The sequence below is a fragment of the Sphaeramia orbicularis genome, chromosome 22 (genome assembly GCF_902148855.1).
Source record: "Sphaeramia orbicularis chromosome 22, fSphaOr1.1, whole genome shotgun sequence".
NCBI classification, from domain to species: Eukaryota; Metazoa; Chordata; class Actinopteri; order Kurtiformes; family Apogonidae; genus Sphaeramia; species Sphaeramia orbicularis.
The window spans coordinates 33889583-33914776 of NC_043978.1; the positions used below are offsets into that span (position 1 = coordinate 33889583).

The window sequence follows — 25194 nt, forward strand, 5'->3', positions numbered from 1 at the left end:
AAACTAGCCAGCTGTCTTTTTAACTTCATCAAGTAAAATGTCATACATTTACATTTAGTTTCATACTCAGATGTGAGAATTGAATGCTTTTTGTTTTTATAATATTATTGTGATTGAACTAGTCTTTTACAATAAATAAAATTTGCACTGTTTTAACTATTTTATAGACAAAAAAACAGGTCTATTCTTCACATAATATTTCTCTATATAATACTTATTACCTACAGACCCAATCTGAAAATATTCCTATACTAATCTCAAGCCGTTGTCGCCTCACTGGGAGGGAATAAACTGTTCCACTGTAAATGTGTGTGAGGAGTGTGTGTGCTGAGTGGTGCTGGTGAGTGTTAGGTAGAGTTCAACCACACCGGTGACATCAATCTGCCTGTTCTTTATTAGACGGAGCAGTGAGGTGTAACTGACTGCATTGTCCACAGATGGACTGGGGCCCATAGCACACGGGACCCTGGTCAGCCACCCTGACAATACAATCAATAATCACACACTCATTATGGGAGCTCTGCCTGCCTTCTCCTGCCGTCCTGTCCCACAGACTCTCCCTCTTCCTACTGCTTATCCTCATCTCTGTCCTCCCTTTTCATCCTCTAGTTTGAACTATTTTTCAGTTTTGTCTTCCCTTTTTTCTTGTTCTTGTTTTACCTCTTATGTCAACAACAGAAATAGAAGATGGTGAGATGATGAGGGGACACTATTCCTGCTCTCTCCATGTGTCCTCTCCTGCTCTGCTGTGGTATTCAATAGTCCGGCTGGACAGCAGTGGGTGACAGTGATCCAGCATGGAGCCTGGGGCCTATAAATGGTAATGCCCTCCACTTGCCTTCCTCATAAAGCATAATAAAAGGAGGTTATAAATCCTACCAATTAGCTGCGTCCATCAGTCGCCTTAATTGGAGTGTCGTGACTGGCTAGGGGATGACCTTGTGTGCCAGAGAGCCAAGACAGACGAGAGGGCCGGGGGGAGATCTATGTGGATGTAGAGGACTTGGGCTTCTTTAAATCAACTGTATCTAACAGCCCATACTGTAGTTAAGGGTCGAGCCATATGATGGTAAAACATTTATGCTGACTGGACGTGTTGATGTCTGCTGTGCAAATGTGTGGGCCTCGGAAATTAATGTATAAATATGCTTCTGGCCAAGGGCTGGTAATAGTAAGTGTATTATGGAATAATGTACTAAAAAGAAATCAAGTGAAGAAAATATTAGTGGAAAATGCTGATGTTATGAACGTGTCTTTTATGCTTCATAGGGAACTAGTATTCTATACTTAGCCTGGCATAAAGACAAGAGGCAGTGTAAAGAAATGTGCCAACTGTTATCTCTTAATTTCTCTAAAATGACATGTTGTTGCCTTTGCTCTTGTAGATGTGTTTGGACACACTTCCAAATGATTTCAGGCCCTCAGAATTGGGCCAAGTTACAACTAGAATTGCAAAACATTTTCATTTACTGAAATAAATAAAAACTATAATTAAAAGAAAAAATGATAACTAAATAAAACTGTATTGTGTGATTACAAAAGTAACTAAAACGTATAAAAATTATGGATAAAATTGCCTTCATTTTCGTCTGTGTTAATGTTGGATTGATATGAAATTGATTTATTTTCCTTGAGCAATTTTAGCTGATGGCATCATACGGCACTTCACAGTCATTTCTCATCAGTTGTCGTATAGAGTCGGCTTCTCGTCCCCACTCTACCTGGTAACATGGAAACTAAAGTTGGGAGAAAGCAGCAGAGTCCTATATGGGATTTATTTGAATATGATGGCGAGGAAGATAAAAGATATGAAAAAACTAAAACTAAGCATTTAGAAAAATACTAAAACTAATAAAAACTAGCAAACCAGCTCTAAAAACTAATTAAAACTAACTGAATTAGGGAAAAAAGAGTTAAAACTAAATAAAACTAAACTATAATGAAAAATCCAAAACTATTATATTGCTGGTCACAACTGCTTATCTGATATGTGATGAGTTTCATGGCTCATAAGAAAGTGCCATCCAAGGACTTTTCTGAACAACCAAAATGGGTGCTAAAGTCTTTTAAATCCTAATCAGCTTTAAGCAAACTGGACTGTACACTTTCTGCAAAATAACAATAATAATAATAATAAAAAAAAAAAACAGGACTTGAAACCCTCAATAATAAGAAAGACGTCTTTGCATTTTCATTATTGCTCCAGTTGGTGCTTTTAGTCATTGCTCTAATTGTTTGTAGGTTTGTCCAACTGCATCCAAAGGCATTTTGGTCTGTACCCACTGATAATACAAGACACCAACAATCAAATCAGGTATGCCAGTTCTAAAACTGAAATCAGATTTTTTGCAGCATGTCAGGAATTTTTGTTATCTGAACATATATCTTGCACCAGTGCCCTTTTATTGTGTATTCCTGATCTGAAGATAATCTGTGCTGAATTGGTCAAAGTTCCTTAAGATAGGACCATCAAGTCCAAAGGAGTATCACAGTCCATCAGATCAGACTCGAAATATAGGTGTGAATGGAGGAAATGAATTTTGAGAGACACTCTGCGATCTATGCATTCATATGCTTTTAGCTTGTCTTTAACTAATTGATTATAGTTTGGAGTTCTATGGTCACCAAGAAAATTTTCTACCACTTGCAAACATGAATCTCATGCTGTTGAACTGAGCCTTGAGGGAATATGGGATCTGCAAATTCTTCTTACATCTGTTGAAAGCATCTGAATTTTGATCACTTGCATGTTCTACAACTAAAACACAGGTGTGATATGGCCATATATTGACTTTTGCATAACTCAAAGTACCTGATTTAGGTAAATTAAATATTTTTCTCCTCGTAGAAAAATCATTGTTGACCTGTTTAATGTCCGTTGGAAATCATACATAAACTGAGAGGTCTCTTTGCTAATATTACTCTATTCTTATGAAAACTTACCTATTGTAACTTGGCTTCTGGGAGTCTTCTGGGAGTAGGATTTAGGGGATCTATTGCAGAAAAGAAATAAAATATTCAAAATGTTTTTCAAAAGCATATAATCATGATAAAATTAAAATTGTTGTGTTTTTATTTGCAATGTTTCAACAGTAGCCCAGAACTGACAAATTTAACACTGGCTCAGGAGAGGCCTTTTCACATTTTTTGCATTTTTTTCTTTTCAGCAGCTACTGTAGTTTCTCCTGTGTGCTTGGAAAAGGAGGGTGGGTTGAGGGGTATTCAGAGGATTGCATACTACACCTTTAATTAAGGCATCATCTGTCTTTGTAAAGTCACATGCCTTGCCTCAGCACATAAAATATCTTTAATCTCTTCAAAGAAATGGAGCAATGCAACATTTATCTAATTGTCTACACGGAATTACAAGGGCTAACTGTGTTATAGTAGTCTTATGAACATCAGTGAAGTTAGAGCTAACATGAGGACAAACAGATATTCAGTCTTTAGGGACTGTGATATGAAAATAATACACTGATATAACACTGCACACATAGAGACACACAGAAAAAGGCTTTGATCAGTAAACACAGGTGTTCAGAGTTCAATAGGATACACTCAATCTGTGGTGCTGTGCTTGGTCTTTCTTCCCTTCAGCACAGCCGTTACATCTAACCTCCGTCCTCCTGTGGGTTTGGCCACCACACCTTTCCTCTCAACACCTCAGTCAAGCGCTCTCTGTGGCCACTCAAACCTGAGACCTCAGCTTCCGCTCTTGCTATTAACATCCACTATCTCATGACACTGCTCACTCCGAGAGGAAACACTGAACCCATTTGTCTGTTGAGAACTGCATGTGCAGACACTGATGCGTCCTTACACTGTGCTTTCTCTCTCCGCTTCCATCCCTCCACCCTGGGATTAGGCAGTAAAGACCAGTTAACCAACCAGCTGTCAGAGGAGAGTTTCTCTCCGGCTGACTGAGGGCTGCCGACAGTTGTTTCCTTTCTCCCTTACCGTCCGGAGATAATTCAGTCAGCAGGCTTTGAACTGCAGATAAGGGAGGAAGAGGATGATCCCTGGGATGGGCCTGGGGTATATGGGGCAGGGGCAAAGCAGTGGAAGGGCAGCACAAGAGGAGGGGGACAGAGGGCAGGTGTATGGGAACTGGAGAGGGCCAAGTAAGATAAGACCTGAGACAGATGCAACTGTCCAATTTACACTGCTCTTAGTATTAAATGGAACCCTGTCATAGCTGTCATTTCATTTTTATTTGCATATTCTACTATATTAATTCACAATGTTAGTATTGCCTCTTCCACAACCTTTTTTAAACACTTTATTTCTATTATTTTGTTTGTACCAAGCACTTTTTAACATCATTTTTCTTCATTTCATATTGTTTATTTATTATGATAATAGGATGAAGTCAGACTGGAGCCTTCCTGTGTTGAGTTTACCTGTTCTTTCTGCACCATGTAGGTTTCCTCCCCCCAACTGAAAACAGGTATATATGGGTTAATTCTCCTGTCAGTGTCCTTGACCACAGTGCTGATGAGGATCTGGAGATGGTCCCCATGCATCTTCATCAGAAGCTCACTGCTCCTACTGTGTGCTGCGTGCTAATGCTAATTCTAGGTACTGTATATGTATTAGTATGTGTAAAATACAGAGACTGAAATCCCTGTGGAGGCACTAAAGTGAGTGAACCTTTATCCTTTAATTATTAGGGTTGCTAATTTCTAAATGATCAGATTCTGAGAGCTGTATCGTAGTCAGTAAGTCTCATGATTGTCTTGATGAACTATTGCCCATATACAGTTCTAAACCATGTGATGGCCCATGTTTGAATGGCGTCCCATATCATCTTGTTCTTTTCCGTCCTGTATTTTATGAATGCAAAAAGATGAGGGAGAGGAAATTAATTTCCAATAAAGCTCTACAGAGTAGCTTTTGTATCGGCTCGGGCACGTGGTTTTGCATACCTGCCAGGTGTTGTGCAGCGTGAACCCCCCCAGGTCCCATGCTCTGTGGTAAGGTGCACGATGAAAGGACCCGGGTTGCTCATCAAAGGGCCCATTGAGATCCAGCCACGAGCAGGACAGAGACCCATAGTGTGGACTGTGGAAATTTGACACCCTCTGACAGAGGCTCCACACAGCCCACTCAGGGCCACGCTGACAGCCTCGCTCGTTGGAGATCAGGCGCTCATTCACTTGTAGTGACTCACTACCTGCTGACCCTGGGTAGACACAGCCAGAGAGACCGAGCTGCAAACAAAAGGGTTTACCAAAATGATCTTAAAGCTTAAAATGTTGTTTACATTTTGTAAAACAAGTCTCATTATTTAGATCAAGCTTCTCAAATGTTTTCTGTGCAAAAATACATGAACCATCAATGCTGTGGAAATTCATATCATTTTTTTTTCAGCATAGCATGGTAAATTTTACTCAGTGGTGGCCAAAATATTCTCATACAAAGTGTATCTTCTACTATATTGGTAGTAGCAGGTATTTCCACTAATAACTGTGACAATAATGGTTACAGGGACAAGCTAGGTTGTTACCAATCTTAAAAAGCAAAATCCACATTAAAACATTTAACCCATCAAAAATAATGTGTAGGCACTAATCAAATGATTACGCACAGTGTATATGTAGTAGTTTTTCTTCAATGTTAACGGAAATTGATTCAGCAGTTCTTCTTTACAAAAGACATTTCAGTGAATTTGTTTTGTTCAAAATGATCCCAAAGCCTTGCAGAGGTTTTTACTCAAATAAGGCTTTCTACTAATGCCCCATAAACCAATTTCACCACAGAATGAACTTATTAACCAGGCACCTCTTGAATGTCATTCCTACACAGATCAAAAAAGAAGTGTGCTTTAATGAAGTGTAATATAATTTTAACTGTGAGCCCCTTGAATTAGCAGCGGCTGGGTCATGACTGGGCTGCTGCTCTCATCGATGCCTGCAAATAAGCCTCACCTGTCGGGCAGTAAAAGAACATGCAGGGTCTTCAATCACGAGAAAGTGAGCAGTGGACAGGTCCTGTCTCCTCGTCCACAACTACAGGTATTAATAGACATGAGCAGATGCATACTAACAAACAGACCCAACCATGCACCTGTGCTAGCTGTATTATTATTTTTATTAGCTTCATAAAATAAAAAGTTGCTGTGCTTGGTATATCTATAGATAAAATATAAGAATATTTCAGAATATATTTTACTTTCATGTTAATTTTGATCCATGTGAACTAGATAAAACAAATGGATTGAATGCATCAGACCCTCAGTTCTTTTAAATAACATGAATAACATTCAGCCCCCCTAGCTGATTGCACCATCCAAGCCATTCAAGCTCATCACGTTTAAAAGACACAGCCTTAAATAATAGGAGTTGTTTGTGTTGACACACTGGCTGATGTTTGTTGCTTAGTAATATATTGCATCGGCTGAGCAGAGTAGTTGTCTGTGCTCTGCACCTGCACCAGCCATTCAGCCTGAAGTCTATAAATCGCAGAGCTGGGAGGAATCAGAGCCTCGAAATGTTCCGCAGCCTGATCGCAGGACCCCGGGGTTGCCTGTTCTGTCACCTTACACCATGTGAACGCTCAGATATGTGTTTTTGTTACTTCATATATGTTTGTCTGTGTACAACCTTGTGACGGCGCTTTGATTAGCTGCCCTCGCCACACAAGTAGATTCCACTCATGATCCACCGTCCCACCCTGCCTTGGGCTGTCCCTCTTCTTCTAAACCGCCCCAACCCCCAACTCCACGTGCCACCAGCCTCTGTGCATATACAAATCACTACGGCCTTGTTAGCATAGTTTAGTGAAGATGTCAGCTTTACGAGGGCCAGGATGCTTGCTATGCGTGTCAGGGACAGCAGGGGAGGGGCTGACCCACAAGGGGAGTACAGCGGGGCAAACAAGCCCTGCACTATAAATTTAGGTCTGAGGTATGGGAGCTGTGAAATGACAGCGCCGGGCCACTCTGGAACAGAGTGAACCCACGCCGCGCTGTGTGATTTAACAGGGACACAGCAGAGCTGGGAAAATGGAAACTGAGAAAATGGGATCCACAAAGGCCTCTGTTTTGTGATATATTCCAAATAATAATTAATCATAACCCCCAAAGAAGCCTTCTCCTTTTCTCCTCAAAGCCACAACAATTGGACATTTGCTCATGAGTATTGTTCTGTGTGTATTTGTGTGTGAGGGGCGCAGGCATCATTAGATTGTTAATCTCATTTCCTTTCTGATGATTGAAAATGGAGAGAGGCTCTGAGTTTATCAGGCAGATAAATGGACGGCCCATCCTCTGAGAAGATCTAATCTGTCATGCGTCAAGGCTGGGGTTCACCTGCCGCCGGATAATAACCATGTCGAAGGGCACTGATGATTTAGGAGAGCCTGGCTCTTTGTTTGCCTTTGCAAACACCTGATGGTTTCATTAATTAACCAGCCACAATTAGAGGCTCACGTCACACCAGGTAGACTCCTTCAAGAGAAATATGAGATATTAAAATGCAGGGAGGAACTCCATTAGAGTTGACCTTTTCAGTGAAATTACTGATATTTGAGATTTAATTCCGAATTGAATGAAAACTTCATTTTTATTCTTATGGCTGAGGCCTTTTCTGTGTCTAGTCTGAAATGGGGTCTCCTGAAGCCTGCAGGTCGTTAATTATGATCTTTATAAATTAAATTAAGAAGATGTCACTGCTCGATTTTTTTTTATCTTCCTGTCTTACAGGTTAAAGAGTAGATAAGATATTTATCATGTCTTGAATGATGATATAAAAATACAGCCTCTTACATATTAATTACAACACACCCAGTTTCTGTCTATCTTTATTCTAGATATTTTCCTTCAGGTTTTGTGTAAATATTCATTATAGTTCTGTTTATTGCTGGAATGCATTGTGAATTTCCTTTTTAGTTTATTTGACCAACCAGCTTTTTTCCCTTTGAGGCTAAAAACAATCTCAGCTATTCACTTGATAGCTGTGTAAAATATTCAGCAACTGGAGCTGCCTTTGACAGGTGACAGATATGGACCCTGGGACAGAAAAGACAATGTAATTCTGAGGGTGTCCATCCTGATAAAAAATGCCTTTGGCAAGATTAAGCGGCGGGTATTGTTACACAGTAATGTTTTAAGATGTGTAATACTCTGGATGATTTTAAACTCTACTGGCTGAAGGGAGGTAGACATGAGCAGTATCGTCCTTTCTCTGTCTCTATATACAGTACATTTAGGTTTTACTGTCTTTTTTTTTTGCTGTCTTTCACTTACTTAAACACACACACACTCAAAACAAAAGCACAGAGCAGCACCACACTCATCCCTCTAACAGTCTCTCATCCCCATCTCCTAGTTTGACTCAGGGCCACTGCAGATGCCTGCTTTCATCTCATCTTATCTCCTCCTCTTTTCCCTCTCTCTTTCCCCTCACGCGCACTTTCACCACGCAAACGCCCGCACACGACCACAAACACAGACACACGCCACTGCCACCCGCGTGCATTTATTTATTCGTTATATTTCCTAATTCAGTTTGACGAATGAGTGACAGCTTGACACTTCATTCGGCAAGATTAATAGAACGACACAATATTTACGTGGCAGAGACAGCCAATTATCCCACCATCTATCATCCAGATTATCTTTCTGATTGAAAACTACTCGTCCATGTAATCGGAATTATTTGGAATTAGAAGGGAATTTATGGCTTCTTGTGTCACTTTTCCTGGACGGTGGTAAATTAGAAATATTAGATACATAAAGAGAGTATAGGAAATGGGATAAATAGAGGCACAGAATTGATGTCACACATTCTCATTTTATTTTTTGCGACTACTGGTGCCCCTGAATGAACCCTATTTTTGCTTGACCAGTTTATACTGTAGGTTATTGCATTATGCATATAGAGAAATACATCAAAATATAGGCCAATTAAATGCGGCATTTCACACACAAAAAGGATGTTGATATGTCTGACTGGGCCATGGGTTATTTTAATCAGAAAGCAGAATTAAATGTGTTTACTGTTTGAAGACAGTAATGGATAGATATTATCAGTGTAGATAGCCTTGTGTGTATTGATCTCTGCTATGTTTTTAAATGTCCATCTCACTCAAGGCAGAACCGACATTAGTTTACTCCTCCAACCTCTGTCCTTCAGCCTTTGTTGATTAATTCACCCGACTCTTTCTATCTCACCCCTCAATACTTTGTATTCTGTTTTCATACATCACCTTTTTGTACTGTTCTCTTCTCAAACTTTCATCACTTGATTAATTACCTAATCTCTCGGGCCTGCTTAATGTCTTTGAGTATCTGCCTTTCGCAGCCAACCACATTTTCATTCCACTTTTAATGAAAATCAAAAGAAGGGAATAAATGGAGTGTATCTACAGTTACCAGCAGCCAATATATGATGTGGTTGTCATTTTGTCGTCAGATCCATCAGCTTTGACACAACGGATGGACGGGGCTGACAGTAAAACTGCAGCACGTCTGCATCTCGCTGCTGGAATCAATATGCTCCACTTCTGCTGAATTTGAAACTTGCTTTTAAAACAGCTATATAGTAAATTAAAATAGACTTATAATATGTAATCTACAGCCAAATGGTCAATAGCTGAACTAAAAATAAATGTGCCTGTACTGTACGTAATATTTGTTATGGACATGAATTGACTGAGCATTTCTCTGTAGGTCTTTAGTAATGAAATTTGGAAAGTGACGTTTCATCCATTTAGTAATCCTGTTTTGTTTTAGAAATATGTGAAAATTGCCACATATAACATTGTTGCTGTGGTTTGATTTATTGGCCAGAGTGCGTTCAGACTTGTAAATGGGATTATGCCCTCCCGATAATAGTGCTCCGACAACTCGCCTGTTTATTTTTATCTCTTATTAGGGGAGTTGAATCCTTAAAGGGTGCCAAATTATCCTGCAAATTGCTGACAAGAAAAAATGAAAGGTTCTTAACGGTTTATTATAAGCAATCTGTCTGCATTGAAGCACAATGTGACTGCTGCGCTTGCGATACCAACGGGGTGACCTCAGTCAGATGGGGAGGAGAAGACATGTGAAAGTCAGACCACACCGTCTGGATGGGACCACCAGAATATACACACACCTCTCAAGCCACGTTCACACCACACCCTCCCCGAAAGGACACTCAACCGCACTGCAGAAGTATTCGTACCACTGTATATCCCTTAAACTTTTCTAGTACATTGTCTAAATGTCTTACATGGAGATTTTCGAGTGCAGGCATCAGATAATGTATATAGACACATACACCTCTGACTTTTAAAGGACACGGTGCAAAAAAATTGGTAAAGTTGCAAAATGTGATTATTTTGACATCTGTAAGCAAACATAGAGGGCTATGATTGCAGCAAAGGCCTGTCAAGATTTAATGTAGTGTGATTAATTCAAGATGTGTTAAGTATCGACACAGAAGAAAGCAAGCATGCCCTCCAAGCACATTAGTCATATATAATAAAAACAACATGAAGTAATTACTGGAACTCATGTAGAAGTATGCAGACCATTTCACCTTTCATTATAAATAAGAAGAATAACAAGAAAACTTGAATTTGACCTTTTGTCTCATAATATCGTTGGAGAAAATTGCATCCAAAACGAACATATAATAAAACATCGAGAATAACTGAAACAATAAGTAGTTTTGATATAAAAATAACAGAGAAGAAACACTTAATAATACAGAATTCACTTCATTTTATTGTCATGAAAATGTTCTTTGTTAAAGTATTTTATCATATGTGACTGCAGACTGACGGAGGATTTGGTATTTTGGTTTTGTCTCAGGAGTTGGTGATCATTCTGCAATTTTACTCCTTGAACCCCAGGGAGCAAATTAACAGTATGGAGCTCTGGCTTTCCCTGTAACCTTTCTCCATCCTGAGTGACATTTGTGTTTTCCTTTGCTATGGGCTTGGGCGTATGGTGGCCTGTGAGAAAGATGCACAGAGATGCTGCATATGTTAACTACGGCTGCATGCATTAGTGTTGGTTTGTGTCTGTGTGATTGAGAATGTGTAAATGTGTGTACCGGTTACGTGGTATCTGTGACTTTGCTTGTGAGCTGGTCCAGCTGTTGGGTGGTGTGGGGGTCTCCTCTGCTATGAAACTCAAACTCTACACGGGAGGCAGCTACAGCGGTGGGGTCGCGACCCCAGAACATGGCATAGATTCACAACTCTGGCTGGACCTATCCAGAGACGGCTGATGAAAACAAGAGGCTCCACAGCCGCAGTTTAGAAGAGAACTTGGTAGTATATTGTTTCAGACTAAAAAAATCTACCCATGGTCTTGTCACATTATCATTGCTGGTACATTATACAACAGCTGCATCGCACTTTAGATTCTGAATACGATATTTCTTCAATTTATCTGTGACATTGCAAGCACCTAAGTACAATCTGAAAGTTTTATGCACAGTCTCATCTTTTCCCTAATGTGTTTTATTTTATTTTCCACCACTTGGTTCTTCAAATCCACATTTTACTCCTGTACATTTACATGACAGTTATTACTTTGTATTCAGCAGATTGAGATTTTAAACATTTAACATGATTACCCTGAAAAATTCAGTATTTGTAGTCTTCCTGCTGCATAACGATTACGTTTACTTCAAATACTCATACACTATTGTTAATGCAGGACATTCAATAAAGTGTTATTATAGTACTTCTACTACTACTTTTAGTATTGCTACTATATATACAATAAACTATACAATACAAAATTAGTCAAAGAGCAAAAAAGGTTATTTTACAGAATCAATCATCAATGTTCAAAAGTAAATAGTGCAAAAATACAACAACCAGAAACAAGTCTTGGTGATGGAAGTCTTGGGATTTTTATTTTAATATCAGAGTGCGTTGGACTTTTTCCTGGCTGTTGTATTTTTGAATCAAATACTTTTGAACATTGAGTCTTCTTTTGCTCTTTTGTTTTTCATGCATTCCACCTCTGTCCTTGATGAGCAACTGATTCCTTTATATACATTTACTTGTTCGGGTTTTGACTCAGTGAAGCGCCCAATACTGATTTTTTTCTTCAACAAAAGATTATTTCCATCACGATGTATACTGTAGCTGTTGATGACATCATTTCTGAGTAGCTGAATTTTTTATGTTCTGTGAAATTATTTCTTTTATGTAAGTTAAACCTTGTATTTAATGGTAAAGTGAAGAGAGAAGACACGCAGCAAATGGTCTACTATGTTTGTCGGTAATTGAAGCAGGATATTTGATCCTGCTCAGCTATTTCAAGACCTGATTCGGAAGCCTAGTAATATTTCCATTTTTCCATTTCTTTCATATACAGCACTATATTTCCATTCAACTTAATGAATCGCAAAGACAGCAGTATTCACACTTAGAGTGATATTGCGACTGTATGTTATAACTGTTGTGAAATAAGTGTAATTGAAGTTTTAGGAAAGAAGGGGGACACAGTAGGTCTTAACTCCCACAACAGTTGACGTAATGTGGGAGAAGAGGGATGGAAATATGGTTGGGTATATGAACCTTACAGTTGAGCTGTCATGGTGCTAATGGAGGAAGTGGAGCAGAGGGTCAGGAGTCCTCAGCACCTGTGTGGAAGATTAATGACCACTGAGCCATGGGAGGGGAAAGACGGACAGATAAAGGGTGAAACTCTGAAACAGGCCCTAGCCTATCGGACTGACTCAAAGGTCAGATCTGCTTGACCTTTGCTGGGCAGCTAAATATTAACTATACTTCTGCGCTAATGTGAGCAGTGTTGTTTCAGCAAATTGCATATTGTAATTTTGTTCTTTAATTCACTTCAGTTAATCTCAAACTTGCACAAGAATGTGGTGCACCATCATCCATGATAATCATGTAGAGTCCATGTTGGGAGGAGTTTGAGGAGATTCATATTCAGTACAAGCTGTTGTCCCTTTAGACCATAAAAGGTGCTCTCAGGCAGTGATGACAGTGGAGACCTTTATGATTACCTCAGTAGCGTGTAGCGCCACAGAACAGAGATATCATCATTATCTCGGCACAAAGGCGGCCCGCACATTGTTAAAACAATTTGCTGCTTGCTAATGTAGGCTGTCAGAGCAGCGCACAGGTCTACTTCTAAGAGTTAAGTTGTAGGCTTTTTTTCCCCCGCCTCGCCGCCTGGGGAATCACGGTGGATACGAGGCTCATTTCCTCATCAAACACAGGACGAGTGATTTGGAATATTTATGAGACTCCCAATTTAAGTTAAACATTTAACAAAAAAGCATCCGATTAAAATGAGACCGCAAAAAGGGTTAAAGTCCCTGTGGGCAACCAAGGCTAAAAATTAAACATGGAATGCTGGAGATGAATTAAAGTAGCAGGTCTAAGACAGATTTCAGCTCAGTGGCATTACTGTATAGAAGCTGCGGTGATATGGTATATGTTGAAACAAGCTTTTCATTGACTGTGACGAGAATTCTAATTAGGGATGAGGAGAAATGCTTTGATAAAGTGACTGCAGGATCATTTCAAATGATTTGCATATTAATGTAAGCTTGTAATCTAAGTGAAACATCAAATGGAAAATAACATGAGGAATATTGAAATAAATGTAAACATTTACACATAGTTAACAATTTACAGTATCCATTTCCTCACAAAAAAAAAAATCTGAGTCTTTACATACAAATGACATTTTCTGCAAAGCTTTATGTGTTATGGTTCAATGATAAGCTAGTTAATAATTGTCAATCACTTTGACTTGGGCCATTATATTACGCAAAATAAAAAAGTCTGATAGACACTTTAGATCTAACTGTTGAACAGAGATGAATTGTGAGTGCCTTCTCCAATATTTCTGTTGTGTATCAGAGCTAGTATCCCTGCTTAGGTCAGAGGGCACATGTAACACAATGCCATATTGACTTTATTGATAATCCATGGCTCCCTTTTATTCTTTCCCCACTCTCTTCTGTAGCAGCAGATCAGTGAGCGGCTGTGAAGGAGGGGTCTGCCAGCCCCTGGTCTGCTCTGCGACACTCCACACTTCCTGTTTAATCACTGGTCCCACAGGGACACTCTACCATCCATCTATCATGTGCAGAAAAAGTTCAGGTGCTCTCTGCTGCTGAAGGATGTAGGACTGGAGTCACTGAATCAGGTGCAAGTTTGTATGTATGTGAACTGGCCCACTGGTGTCCTGTATAAGAACAACCTATATGTTAAAGGATTTGCATATATTGTATCTGTGTGTATTCTGGATTTACAAGATAGAGCCATGCTTATTTTTTTTGTACATATCTGAATGGCCTAATGAATATTTCCACTTTGATACAGCTGTTTGTAATTATTCTTTTATATTATAATTATATATTAACAATATGAAAAAAATCTTCATGGCCAACATGAAACACAAGTTTCTTTTGCTTCGTTGAAATATATACATACATCAAACACAACACATAGAAAATGACATGAAAATAACCTATGTATTTTCATTCTGACTCATGTTTAATTCAGTGTCACACAATCTCAGTATTCATATATACACTTATATGTGGTTTTGCTATGTAAATGAATCTTGCTTAGTTGAATCTTGATAGTGTTTGCTTATTCGAAGGTGCTTGAATTACAGTAATTTTCTTTTCCCATATTAAATAGTCAAATTTAACTCCATTTTACAACAGAAACTAAAGTAAAGTCTATGCCTTTTGCACTTCGCTGAATCCTACAGTGAGATAAACCACTGTATTAAACATGTGCAATTAATCAGCATTAAACAATTTTCACTGCATTAGTTTTCTTGAACACTCCCCTGCAGAGCAGAAATGCTGTTTGTTTATATTTTCAACCAGCAGCCCTGAGGGAAGTTACTGATGCCCTGATGCCTCAACCACAGAGGCACCGCCTCAGGCCATCATATGTTGCCCTCGAAGGTTCTCCAATACAATCTGCATCAGTGTGTGTTTTTCTATCTTTTCTACACACAGACATGTAATGATACTGCTGCACCAAGTTGTGGGATAGCACAAACAGAATGATGTACATGATAAAATTATGTAATGTGGTAAGAAACAATGTTCAAAAATACACAATATTGACTGAAAAACACAAATGAACGTCAGATTACAATAACATCTCTGCAGTACACAGGCTGTAAATCAATTGGGTAACAAGAGCAGCAGAGTGACCAACATTTCCATTTCCATAACAAAGCAGAGGCCTTCATTTAGCTCTGTAGCAGTTACTAAATGGTAATAATTGAGTGTCAGTTAGCAAATGGTAGCATGGAGCATTTACAGAATTTATCACGGTGTCTGATTCATTCTGATGTCCCCTTGGTTAATGCAAATGGTTTTCCACTATTATCTTGTCGCCTGGAATGCAGGTCTTACAAAGGCAGCCCCCCTATTGTGGCAGTGTGATCTCATTTTCTCAGCAGAGAGGAAAACCACTAGCCTCCCTCTGATCCAACTGGCAGGAGGGGAGTTTGGACTGAGACACACTGGCCAGCCCACTGACCTCTGGGTAAAATCTCTAGCTGTGCTGGGCAGGCCACTGGGGCACGAATGACGGAGGCAATAGGGATGTGATTAGCTGACATGGCACCTTGGTTTTGCAAGCTGTCCTATTCATGGGCGTGGGTGGGCAAGGGGGCAGAGCAGCTAAAATGGGAATGAATGTATCGATCCGTTATGAGAATGACACACACACACTATTTTTACAGACGGAGCAGGGAAACACAGCGCTGGTAAAGCCTGTTTGTTTGTGACGTAGATAAGCTGCTGAGGAGATGGGATGCAGTGGATGGGAACAAGACTGAAGCACTATTTAAAGGTATAATATTTTACATTAAGATATCTAAAAAGGACTTGTTGTATGCATGTATATATGTACCTATATTTTGCTAACTTGTCTACTTGTATATTGCATATTATATCATTGTACGTGCCATCAAAGTAGATAAAAAGATAGATGTATAAAAGATAAAATATCAGAAACAATATAATTGTATAAGCGTTAATATTAATGCAGAATTGCATGTTTTTATTATTGTGTGTATGTCATGTTGCAACACACTAATCCAAGAAAGCAAAATTACCAATACATTTGATGATTGTTTTTACTACAATGTGCAAACAGTGGTTTACATGTAATGTAATGTTAATAGTTAATTTACATGTAAGATTTTAAATATAAGTTGACTCATCTGAGCAGACCAAAATTACATGTGGAGTCCCCCAAGGCTCCATCCTGGGGCCCCTTCTGTTCAACATCTACATGCTTCCACTTGCTCAGATCATAGAAAAAAACAAAATAGATTACCATAACTATGCAGATGACAAACAGCTCTACATTTCAATGTCCCCAGGTGACCATAGCCCCATACAAGCACTGGGTAAATGCATGGAGCAAATATCTGAATGGATGGGCCATAATTTTCTTCAGTTAAACAGAAGAAAAAACTGAGGTAGTCGTTTTTGGACCCAAGGAGGACCGTCTTAAAATCAGCATGCAGCTCCAGTCACTTCAGTTAGAAACCTCACACCAGGCCAGGAATTTGGGTGTTGTCATGGATTCAGACCTGAGGTTTAAAAACCACATACAAATAATTACAAAGTCATCTTACTATCACCTCAAGAACATTTCTAGGATTAAAGGACTGATGTCGCAGCAGGACCTTGAAAACTTGTCCATGCATTTATCTTTAGTCAAGTTGACTACTGTAACAGTATCTTCTCTGGTCTGCCTAAAAAGTCTATCCGACGACTGCAACTGATCCAGAATGCTGCTGCTCGAGTCCTCACTAAGACCAAGAGAGTGGACCACATCAGTCCAGTTCTGAGGTCTCTACACTGGCTCCCTGTCTCTCAGAGAATAGACTTTAAAATTCTCTTACTAGCATATAAAGCACTGAATGGTTTAGGCCCAAAATACATCAGAGACCTTCTAGTCCAGTTTGAACCATCCAGACCCCTCAGGTCATCTGGTGCAGGTCTGCTCTGTGTTCCCAAAGTCAGAATTAAACATAGAGAATCAGCATTCAGCTTCTATGCTCCGTATATCTGGAACAAACTACCAGAAAATATCAGGTCTGCTGAGAGTCTGAGTTCTTTTAAGTCCAGGTTAAAGACTCACCTGCTCACTGCTGCCTTTGACTAAAAGGCTTTTGACTTTTTAAATTTTATATTCTCTTTGAAACTCTGCACTGCAACTCTTACTTTAATATGTGTGTGTTTTTATTTTTATGTTTTTTGATTTTATGTGTTGTTTTCTTACTTGCTGTTTTTAATCACCTTTTACATGTTTCTTTTATAATGTTTTAAATGTGTTTCTTTTTGTTTCTTTTATTTCAATGTCCTGTGTGAAGCACCTTGAATTGCCTTGTTGCCGAAATGTGCTATACAAATAAACTTGCCTTGCCTTGCCTCATCCACTGCTATGTAGTTTTTGACATTTTGTTAGATAATGGTAGTTAATGATACTTTACTTAAATGTAATTGCTAGAGAGCATAGAGATTGGACTGTGTTTCAAAGGAAAAAGGTCATGTGGTCTGATGAGTCCAGATTAACCTTGTTCTAGAGTGATGGTTGCATCAGGGTGAGAAAAGAGGCAGTTGAAGTGATTACCCATCATGCCTAGTGCCTAGAGTACAATCCTGTGGGGGCAGAGTGATAATCTGGGGTTGCTTCAATTGGTCAGGTCTTGATTCTGCAACATTATGCGTCCAAAAAAACCCAACATAAATTAATGGCCCTAAATGGACGAAGTCTGATTTGTTCCATTTTTGCATGTGGCGTCCAGTGTTAAGGTACATCATTATCACCTATTATGTTTGAATATTGGTTGGAATTAATATTCCCTTGGCTAAAAACAGGAACCCCTTGTAATTTTTGATACAAGTGCTTGATGTAGGTAGATATTTTAAATAAATGTCCTACAGTAATATTTCCGACATCAGTGCCTGAATGATATCTGATGTACGTTGTCACTAACTTGTGTCAGAAATCTGTCCTCTGCCATCACCTCCCCCTCTCCACTGCCCTGTCAGGCCCATGGGAGGTGAGCTGCTCCTATTGGAATGCTACAGCCTGCCAACAGCCAGAGTTCAGAGGAGGCTTATTCTTACTCATGCCACTCACTGAACTTCTCTACTCTTTTTGCATAAAGTAATTGCTGTCAGGGAGTATGCATTGCCGAGAGTTGCTTGGGCTCCACAAGCACAGAGGGTGAGATTAGGGAATAAAAGAGCTAAGTCAGTGCTACTTAGGCACTCCCAGATCCTACGTCTGTCATTGTGCTGCTATGGATGAGGGCTGACAGTGATGAATATTGGCTAAAAGTTGGTATTCCACATGATGGTTTTCCCTAATGAGAATTGATGAATGTGGGAGGGAGGGACTCAGGATTGTGTGATGAGAGGAGGGACCACTCATTAGAAGCCAGTCATGCTAAGTGGAGCGGCTTTAAGGTGGGCAGGACTTTACTACAGGACTGGGTTGAGCTATGCCAGACCAGCAGTTCTTCAGAAAACATCAGCTGATATCACTGATCAATACTCCCTCACACAGAGAAGTGTCAAATGAAATACATCCATATGAGGAGAAAATCAATAAGGAAACTCCTCCCAGTGCACAAACAGCATTTAGCAATACTGTCCACATAGCAGTGCATTTATTAGGTGAGTGTCAGCTCCACATATGCTTGAGCAACCTCTGTTTCCATATGCATGAAGCTATGGAAAACACCTGGGTGTGGGAGAGTCTCAGGCCCCTGCTGTCCCAGCTGCAGCCATGACAGCTCGATAAGGGAAGCAGGGCCACTGGTCTAGCAGATGGCTGTGTGGGCTTTGAAAAGCCATGGCCCTGAACAAGCCCCAGGCAGCCCCAGAGGCCAGCGCACAGCTAAAGCTCCACATGTGGCAAGCCAGGAAGGACATTAAGTTGATAATAGTTAATAGTGAACCAGGTCATTTACTATCATGTGCGTACTTTATGGAGCAAAACCGCCACTCCTGTGTGCAGAAGGGGCCATGGCTAAGTGCACCTTTAACTTTTAGATGCAGATAAAAGTGCTAAATGAACACATAGTACCATTTGAGGACCGTCACAGTCCTAGATAAATATTGTGCAATACATCAGGTGCTTTAATAGCTTGTTGTTTGGTTGATGAGAAAACATATTGATGGTAATGTTCTTTCAGTCATATGACTGACCACAGAACAGGGCCAGGCTCATTTCAACATTTTCCACACTAGACATTATTGGCCCTTTCATTTACAGGAACCAGGGCCATGTGATGTGCCACTCCACTGTAGTTAAGAGTAGATGAAGAGATAACCTTTTTAATATCCAGAGGCTCACAGGTCACAGCTTGATGGCAAGTAAACATGAGTGAATGAATGTGTATAAATGTGAATATGGGCTGTGGCCTGCACTTACCTGGAATGTACAGAGGAAACCATGATGGACTGTTATTAAAACCAGTTAGTAAAGACAGCATACATAAACATGTCAGACTAACAATGCTAAATGCACAAACATTTGAGGCATAAATGGTTTCCAGGGGCAAGTTCTCTGCATATAAGTTCTACTGTTTCTTTCTTCAGCTACTGTGATAGACTTTGTCTTTGGCAGATGCTAAGAAGGGATATCTGAAGACATAATAGGATTGCATTTTCTCTCCAAAATAAATTAGGTTATTTCCTTTCGTTACAAAGTGAAATAATGTATCCAATAGGTGCATTGAAAACCATTTAACCACTTTGTGCTGTATTCATAATTGGATTTTAACAGTGGGTTCCTTCATACATCTAGCTGTCACCATCTCCAATATTGGATTTTTCAAATATTTTTATTCACCAAGCCCTCTCTTTTTTCCATTCCTGTTGAAAAGACATGGTTTTTAATCAGCCAATGCACAAAATGTCTGAGTGCACTGGAGTCATTAAACCTGCCTGCTTCTACACAGACACATACACACATCCTACTGACTGCAGAGCCTATTAAAGAGATTGAAGATTATGGCCTAAATGAAGCCATTAGTTACGCAAACCTAATGATCATCTTATTTGTATGTATAAATCTGATCCATTTCCCTTGCTCAAGGCAAATATTTCTTCCCTCAAATGATTTTAGAAGAAATTGAGTAAAAACAACAGCCGCATCAAAAACAAAAACAACATCAGGACCCATAATGAAAAGAGCGCAGGCAAAGCACTCAGGCGATTGCATCCATTACCCCTCTATACTATATGGACCCCTTCATAGGGATTACCCCCAGTTCCAGAGAGGTTGATTATTAGACGCTCGCAAAGGTTTCGTTTGAATCGCCCCAGTTAAACGAGAAATTGCAGGCTGAGGAGAGAGGCTAATAACAGTTATTAACCCCGTGCGGGCGGCGGTGTAAAAGAGCGCCACAATAACGAGGTGCACCACCAAGGTTTGAGGCGCAGCGCAGCTAGCACACCCCCGAGGAGAAGCTAACTTATTAAAATAATGAATTAGCCGACCAGATTACTGCAGCCTGCGGCAAAGGCAATTATCCCCCTCCAAATCCCTGGACAGGGCTCCCTAGCGCCACCATAAAACAAGTGCTCAGAAAGCAGGAGCCCTCCGCTCCACACAAATGAATAGGCTGTTAATTAGGATCTCTCCCGCTGCGGGTAGCCTTCCCACTGCCATAACAGAAACTACTTCTACGACAGGGAGAGGAGGAGGGAAGCATGTAATGGGAGGATACTGAGTGAGAATGATTGCAAAATATAGTGAAAAAGGTAAAAAGTGAGTGGTAATAATTTCAATAGTATGAAAGAACTGAGAAGACAATGACAGTGCAGGAGCTGGATACAGATATACAGGGACAAAAATGTTTCAGGGCCGTAATTGCAAACTATGCAAGGCTTTTCTGGAATCTAACATGCGGTCAGTTACAAATCAGTCATTTTCTTTGCTCAGCATTTCAATACTTTACTGTGGAATATCTGAGTTCCTATAGCAGGAAACCAGTGCAGACTGAGGATCAGTGCTTCTCTTCAGAAACTAAACAATAGCCCCTTTTACACAGCACTTCTGTACGGGAATATTTCACCTTTATTCTGGAACGATGTCTACGTCAATGAAATGGTGGGTTCATTTTGTCCCACCTCTGTGGAACACCTCTCATTCCGCAACCAAGGTGTGTGATGTTTTCATAATGTATTGCATGTGCGACCCCCATGCCGGGGGATGTAAAAATGAGTGCAGGCCATGTACAGTAAACAAACATATCAATGCCACCAGAAAGATGTCAAACTGGGGAGACGCTGAGATCCGTGAGGTGTTGTCACTTCGGGCAGAGGACTCTATGCATGCTAACATTTGTGGAACGGTGAAAGACTCTGGAGAGGTTAGCAACACTGCAATGCACGGGGCATTTCCGATACACAAGTTATACGTCACACTATATGCTGCGCTGTGTCACCACCCCTTTGATTCCGACACGCAGGTCTGCTGTGTAAAAATCCAGCCTGTCTCACTTTTGTTACACCTTTGGCTTGGCTGTGGAAATAGGTCAATGGTGGAAAAAAAGGTGGGATCACCATCTCACCTGTGTGAAAGTGGCTAACGATTTAGGTATTTGAGTTTTTTTCATGACAATAGCAGTACAGGTATGACGTGGAGAAAATTGCCCTGTGGCAGAACTGTAGTTGAACTGAGGACTTCATGCTCAATACTTGAATATGTTCCTTAACCATTCAACTGTCAGCTCACCCTAAGATTTAAAGGTTAACTTGACCTGCATTTGCATAGATCTCTAAAATTCTTTAACATTAATGCTAATAAGACCCAATAAATAAAATCAGCTCAGATTTCCTTAAAGCAGCAGTCAAACCCTTCCTGCTGTATAGGGGTTATCAGTCTTGCATGAAGAAACAGTGGGACAAGGATGGAAGTGAAGTAGGCCAATGGCCACCCTGAAAAAGAGCCCGCTGTACTTCATGACATATATACAGCCCCTAATGGTTATAAATACTAAAGTATCACATGGTTGACATCATGAACCAAATCTGGCCACCTTCTGCTATCACCTTCCAACTCTACATCAGTAAAATCACAAAGTTTGAAGGCTGGACTCACCTTGTCCTGTATAGCTATACTTACACGGAGCGAGGAGATAACTGTCAAAGTGGAAAGTGTGCCAGAGGGGTAACTGCTGCACATACTGCAGTTCAGGTACCTATTTAAATGGTCTATTATGCATTTCTTTTTCCTGCTTGAATAGGGAAAAAAAAACTTAATGAGAAATGTATTTTTTCAAGGATAGGATATAGATAAACAGTTGCAAATACTTATGGTCTACATTGTATTTCAAACAACTTGCAAAGACTTTTCTTCAAAGCAGGTCTTTATTAGTGATAATTTTACTTACTTTCTGTAGATTTGTATGTTTTTATGAATAATATCCCATTGAAGTTGTGAAAGTAATAGCTCCCTTGATGTAGTCAGTTGTAATGGTGAGAAAAGATGTACCAATACGCAGGATTGTATTGACCATATGTGTACACACAGTTACTTAAAAAAATGAAACATTATGTATTAACAGTTTGGAAACCATACTTTTTATAGTATGTTTTGCTCCCAAGAGAACGATTTTATAGTCATACAGATATGCAGGGCACGAAATAAGACATTATGCCAATGTACTGTATGAATATGCCTGCAAGGCTTGACATGAATGCAATTTCATGTAATTTGAATGCCTTTCATGAGGCAAGGACTCTTTTGAACTGTCTTAAAAAGCTCATCCACCATGGTAGCTGCCACTGGCCCTGGGTACAGAGGAGTCATGTCGACAGGCCCAATTAATGATGGGGCGTCTGAGAGTGAATGAATGAGGAGCTTTGAGAGGATTCCTCCACCTTAAATCCCCCTGTGCTGCTGCTCCCAGACTGCCTGTGAAGAACAATCAAACGGCAGCAACCCCCTCCTATTTATCACTTTAAGACATTAGCCAGACATGGGCCTGAATATTAACCAGCTCCTTTTCCAGGAGAGTTCCACACCAAAGGCTGCGTGTGGCAACATACATTTTTAATCACAGGGGAAAACGAGGCATCTCAATCGCTCTCATCTATGTGCTTAACTCCCATTTTTTTCTCCTGAGCTCTCATAACGGGAAACAAGCTATCATTGTTGTTTCACTTTCTTTGCATTTTTTGTTTATTTTTAATGTAAAAACCATAACGATCAATGTTTTACAGTGTTTTACTCTGTACTTCTACAGTGAAGCCCAATGAGCTCTTATATTTAACAAATTGTTTGTCTCAGTGTCTACCTTGCCTGTGCTGACAGAGTTCATTTCCCTAGATTCAATGTGTGTCTTCTCACATAGGACAACTAGGCTGGGGCAGTGGAGCGTGAGCAAGGCTTCCACAGCTTAATTGGAGTCATGTTCTCCGGAGCCTGGAGCTGCTCTTCTGCCTGCACCAGCCTTTCTGGTGCTGGGCCTGTGGTGAGAGCAGGAAGGGTAGGGCATGGATACCAGGAATGCAGGGAGATGATCTGCTCACCCTGTCCTCTCCCTCTGGGTCCCACCTACTGTGACACATGGCACCCTGGTAACAAGGTCACTCCACTGTTGTGGCACCACAGGGGGAGCTGGCCTTATTATCAGGAGAGAAGACATCCTTAAGAAGAATCTGATCCCAAATTACATTTATTCACAGAAGACAAGGTTTTCTATATCCAGGAGGTTTCCTCATAAGTTTTTCAAGGGTAGCGATTTACTTTAAATCTATTGTGGAACATCATCAGGTCAGAGATGCGTGAATGCAATACAATAAATTTTATGCACATAGAGGGTGTTTATTCATTTAACAGAACAAAATGACACCACTGTTCATTTCTGACAGCTACAGATATGTATGTCAATGTTTCAAAACATTTCAAACATTTTAACGTATGTTTCCATCAGTATTATAGTGTTTTAACCATTGTTTCATATTTAAAGATTCAGAAGAATTGTTGTTCAAAAATTATGCTTTATTAGTTTATCACCTGAAAATATTTATGTGTGTTTTTGTTAAAGTAGAATGAGCTGTTTATATGTGCAGAGGGAGTGGGTTACCTCCACAGAATCCACCATGTTGTGTCCATATGTTTCTGCTGTAACCCAGAACAAACAGTGTATAGCACATGATAACACATTACTGCAAGTACTATGTTGAAGTGTAGACCAGAATTAGTATTGCTTTAACCAAAAAGCTGACAAATACTGGATCTAGAGAGGACCTTTCAGTTTAACATTTTAAGTGGCCACCATAAAGTATTTTAAGTCCAGTCTATGAAGGCAAAGTTCTGGATTTTGTATATCCATCACCCATCCCAACTGACCCATACCTAATGGGGAAAAGCAAAAAAGCAGTAGATCTACTTACTTATTTTTCTAAACTACATTGAAATTCTGAATATCTGTGATTTACATCCCTTGGTTTACTATTTGATGTCATATAAGGAAAAATATCAAAACTCCTCAGGGTAACATTGCATCATTATTCTTTTATATGACAAACTTACACGTTAACAAACATATCTGAACAAATACATTTTTTTTCAGCATCATTCGTCTATTTGTTTAGGTAACCATTTATTAGTCACTCTCCATTGGGGAAATTACAGAAAATAGTTAAATCAGGTATGTTATGCGTGAGCTGGCCATGCAATGCCAGCATTTATCAATCTCAATCACTCTCAGTGGAAGAAAGTGAAAACTAAGGAAAGTCATTTTATGCTCAATGAAAGTTTTCCTTTGGAAATTTAGCCTTCCATTAAGACTCAAATTAAGCCCTGGACCAGTGCTTTCTAGATTGTCCACCCCCTTCGAAGTAAACGCACTCACACACTTCTAATTTGTGATTTATTATGTTCTCGATGAGGTAGCAGGATTGGTGTGGTGAGTGAGAGGTGGTTTATCCGCTCCACAGTGGGTATAATATGTATTGTATGTGTGTGTGTGCATGCATGTGATTTTGCTGGCATGTATATATCGCAGAGGGGGGTGAAGCCGAGTATGCAGCCATCACTCACTGCTGTGGGTCAGCCCTCACACGTGACAGCAGGTGAGCAGTGTCAGACAGAAAAGGTCGCAGGCCTGCTGTCTGCACTCTTGCCCAGTTTATGGGGCTTAAAAAATCCTGCAGACAACCACGCAAAAATTCGACTTTATAAAACAGATTATCTGCC

At 39.9% G+C, this 25194-nt stretch overlaps 1 protein-coding gene across 1 annotated transcript in view; it reads left to right on the forward strand.

Annotated features, from left to right (window-relative positions):
* The window catches only part of LOC115413612 (G patch domain-containing protein 2-like), a 61414-nt gene that overhangs the window by 35947 nt on the left and 273 nt on the right, over positions 1-25194 (forward strand). The window lies entirely within an intron of this gene.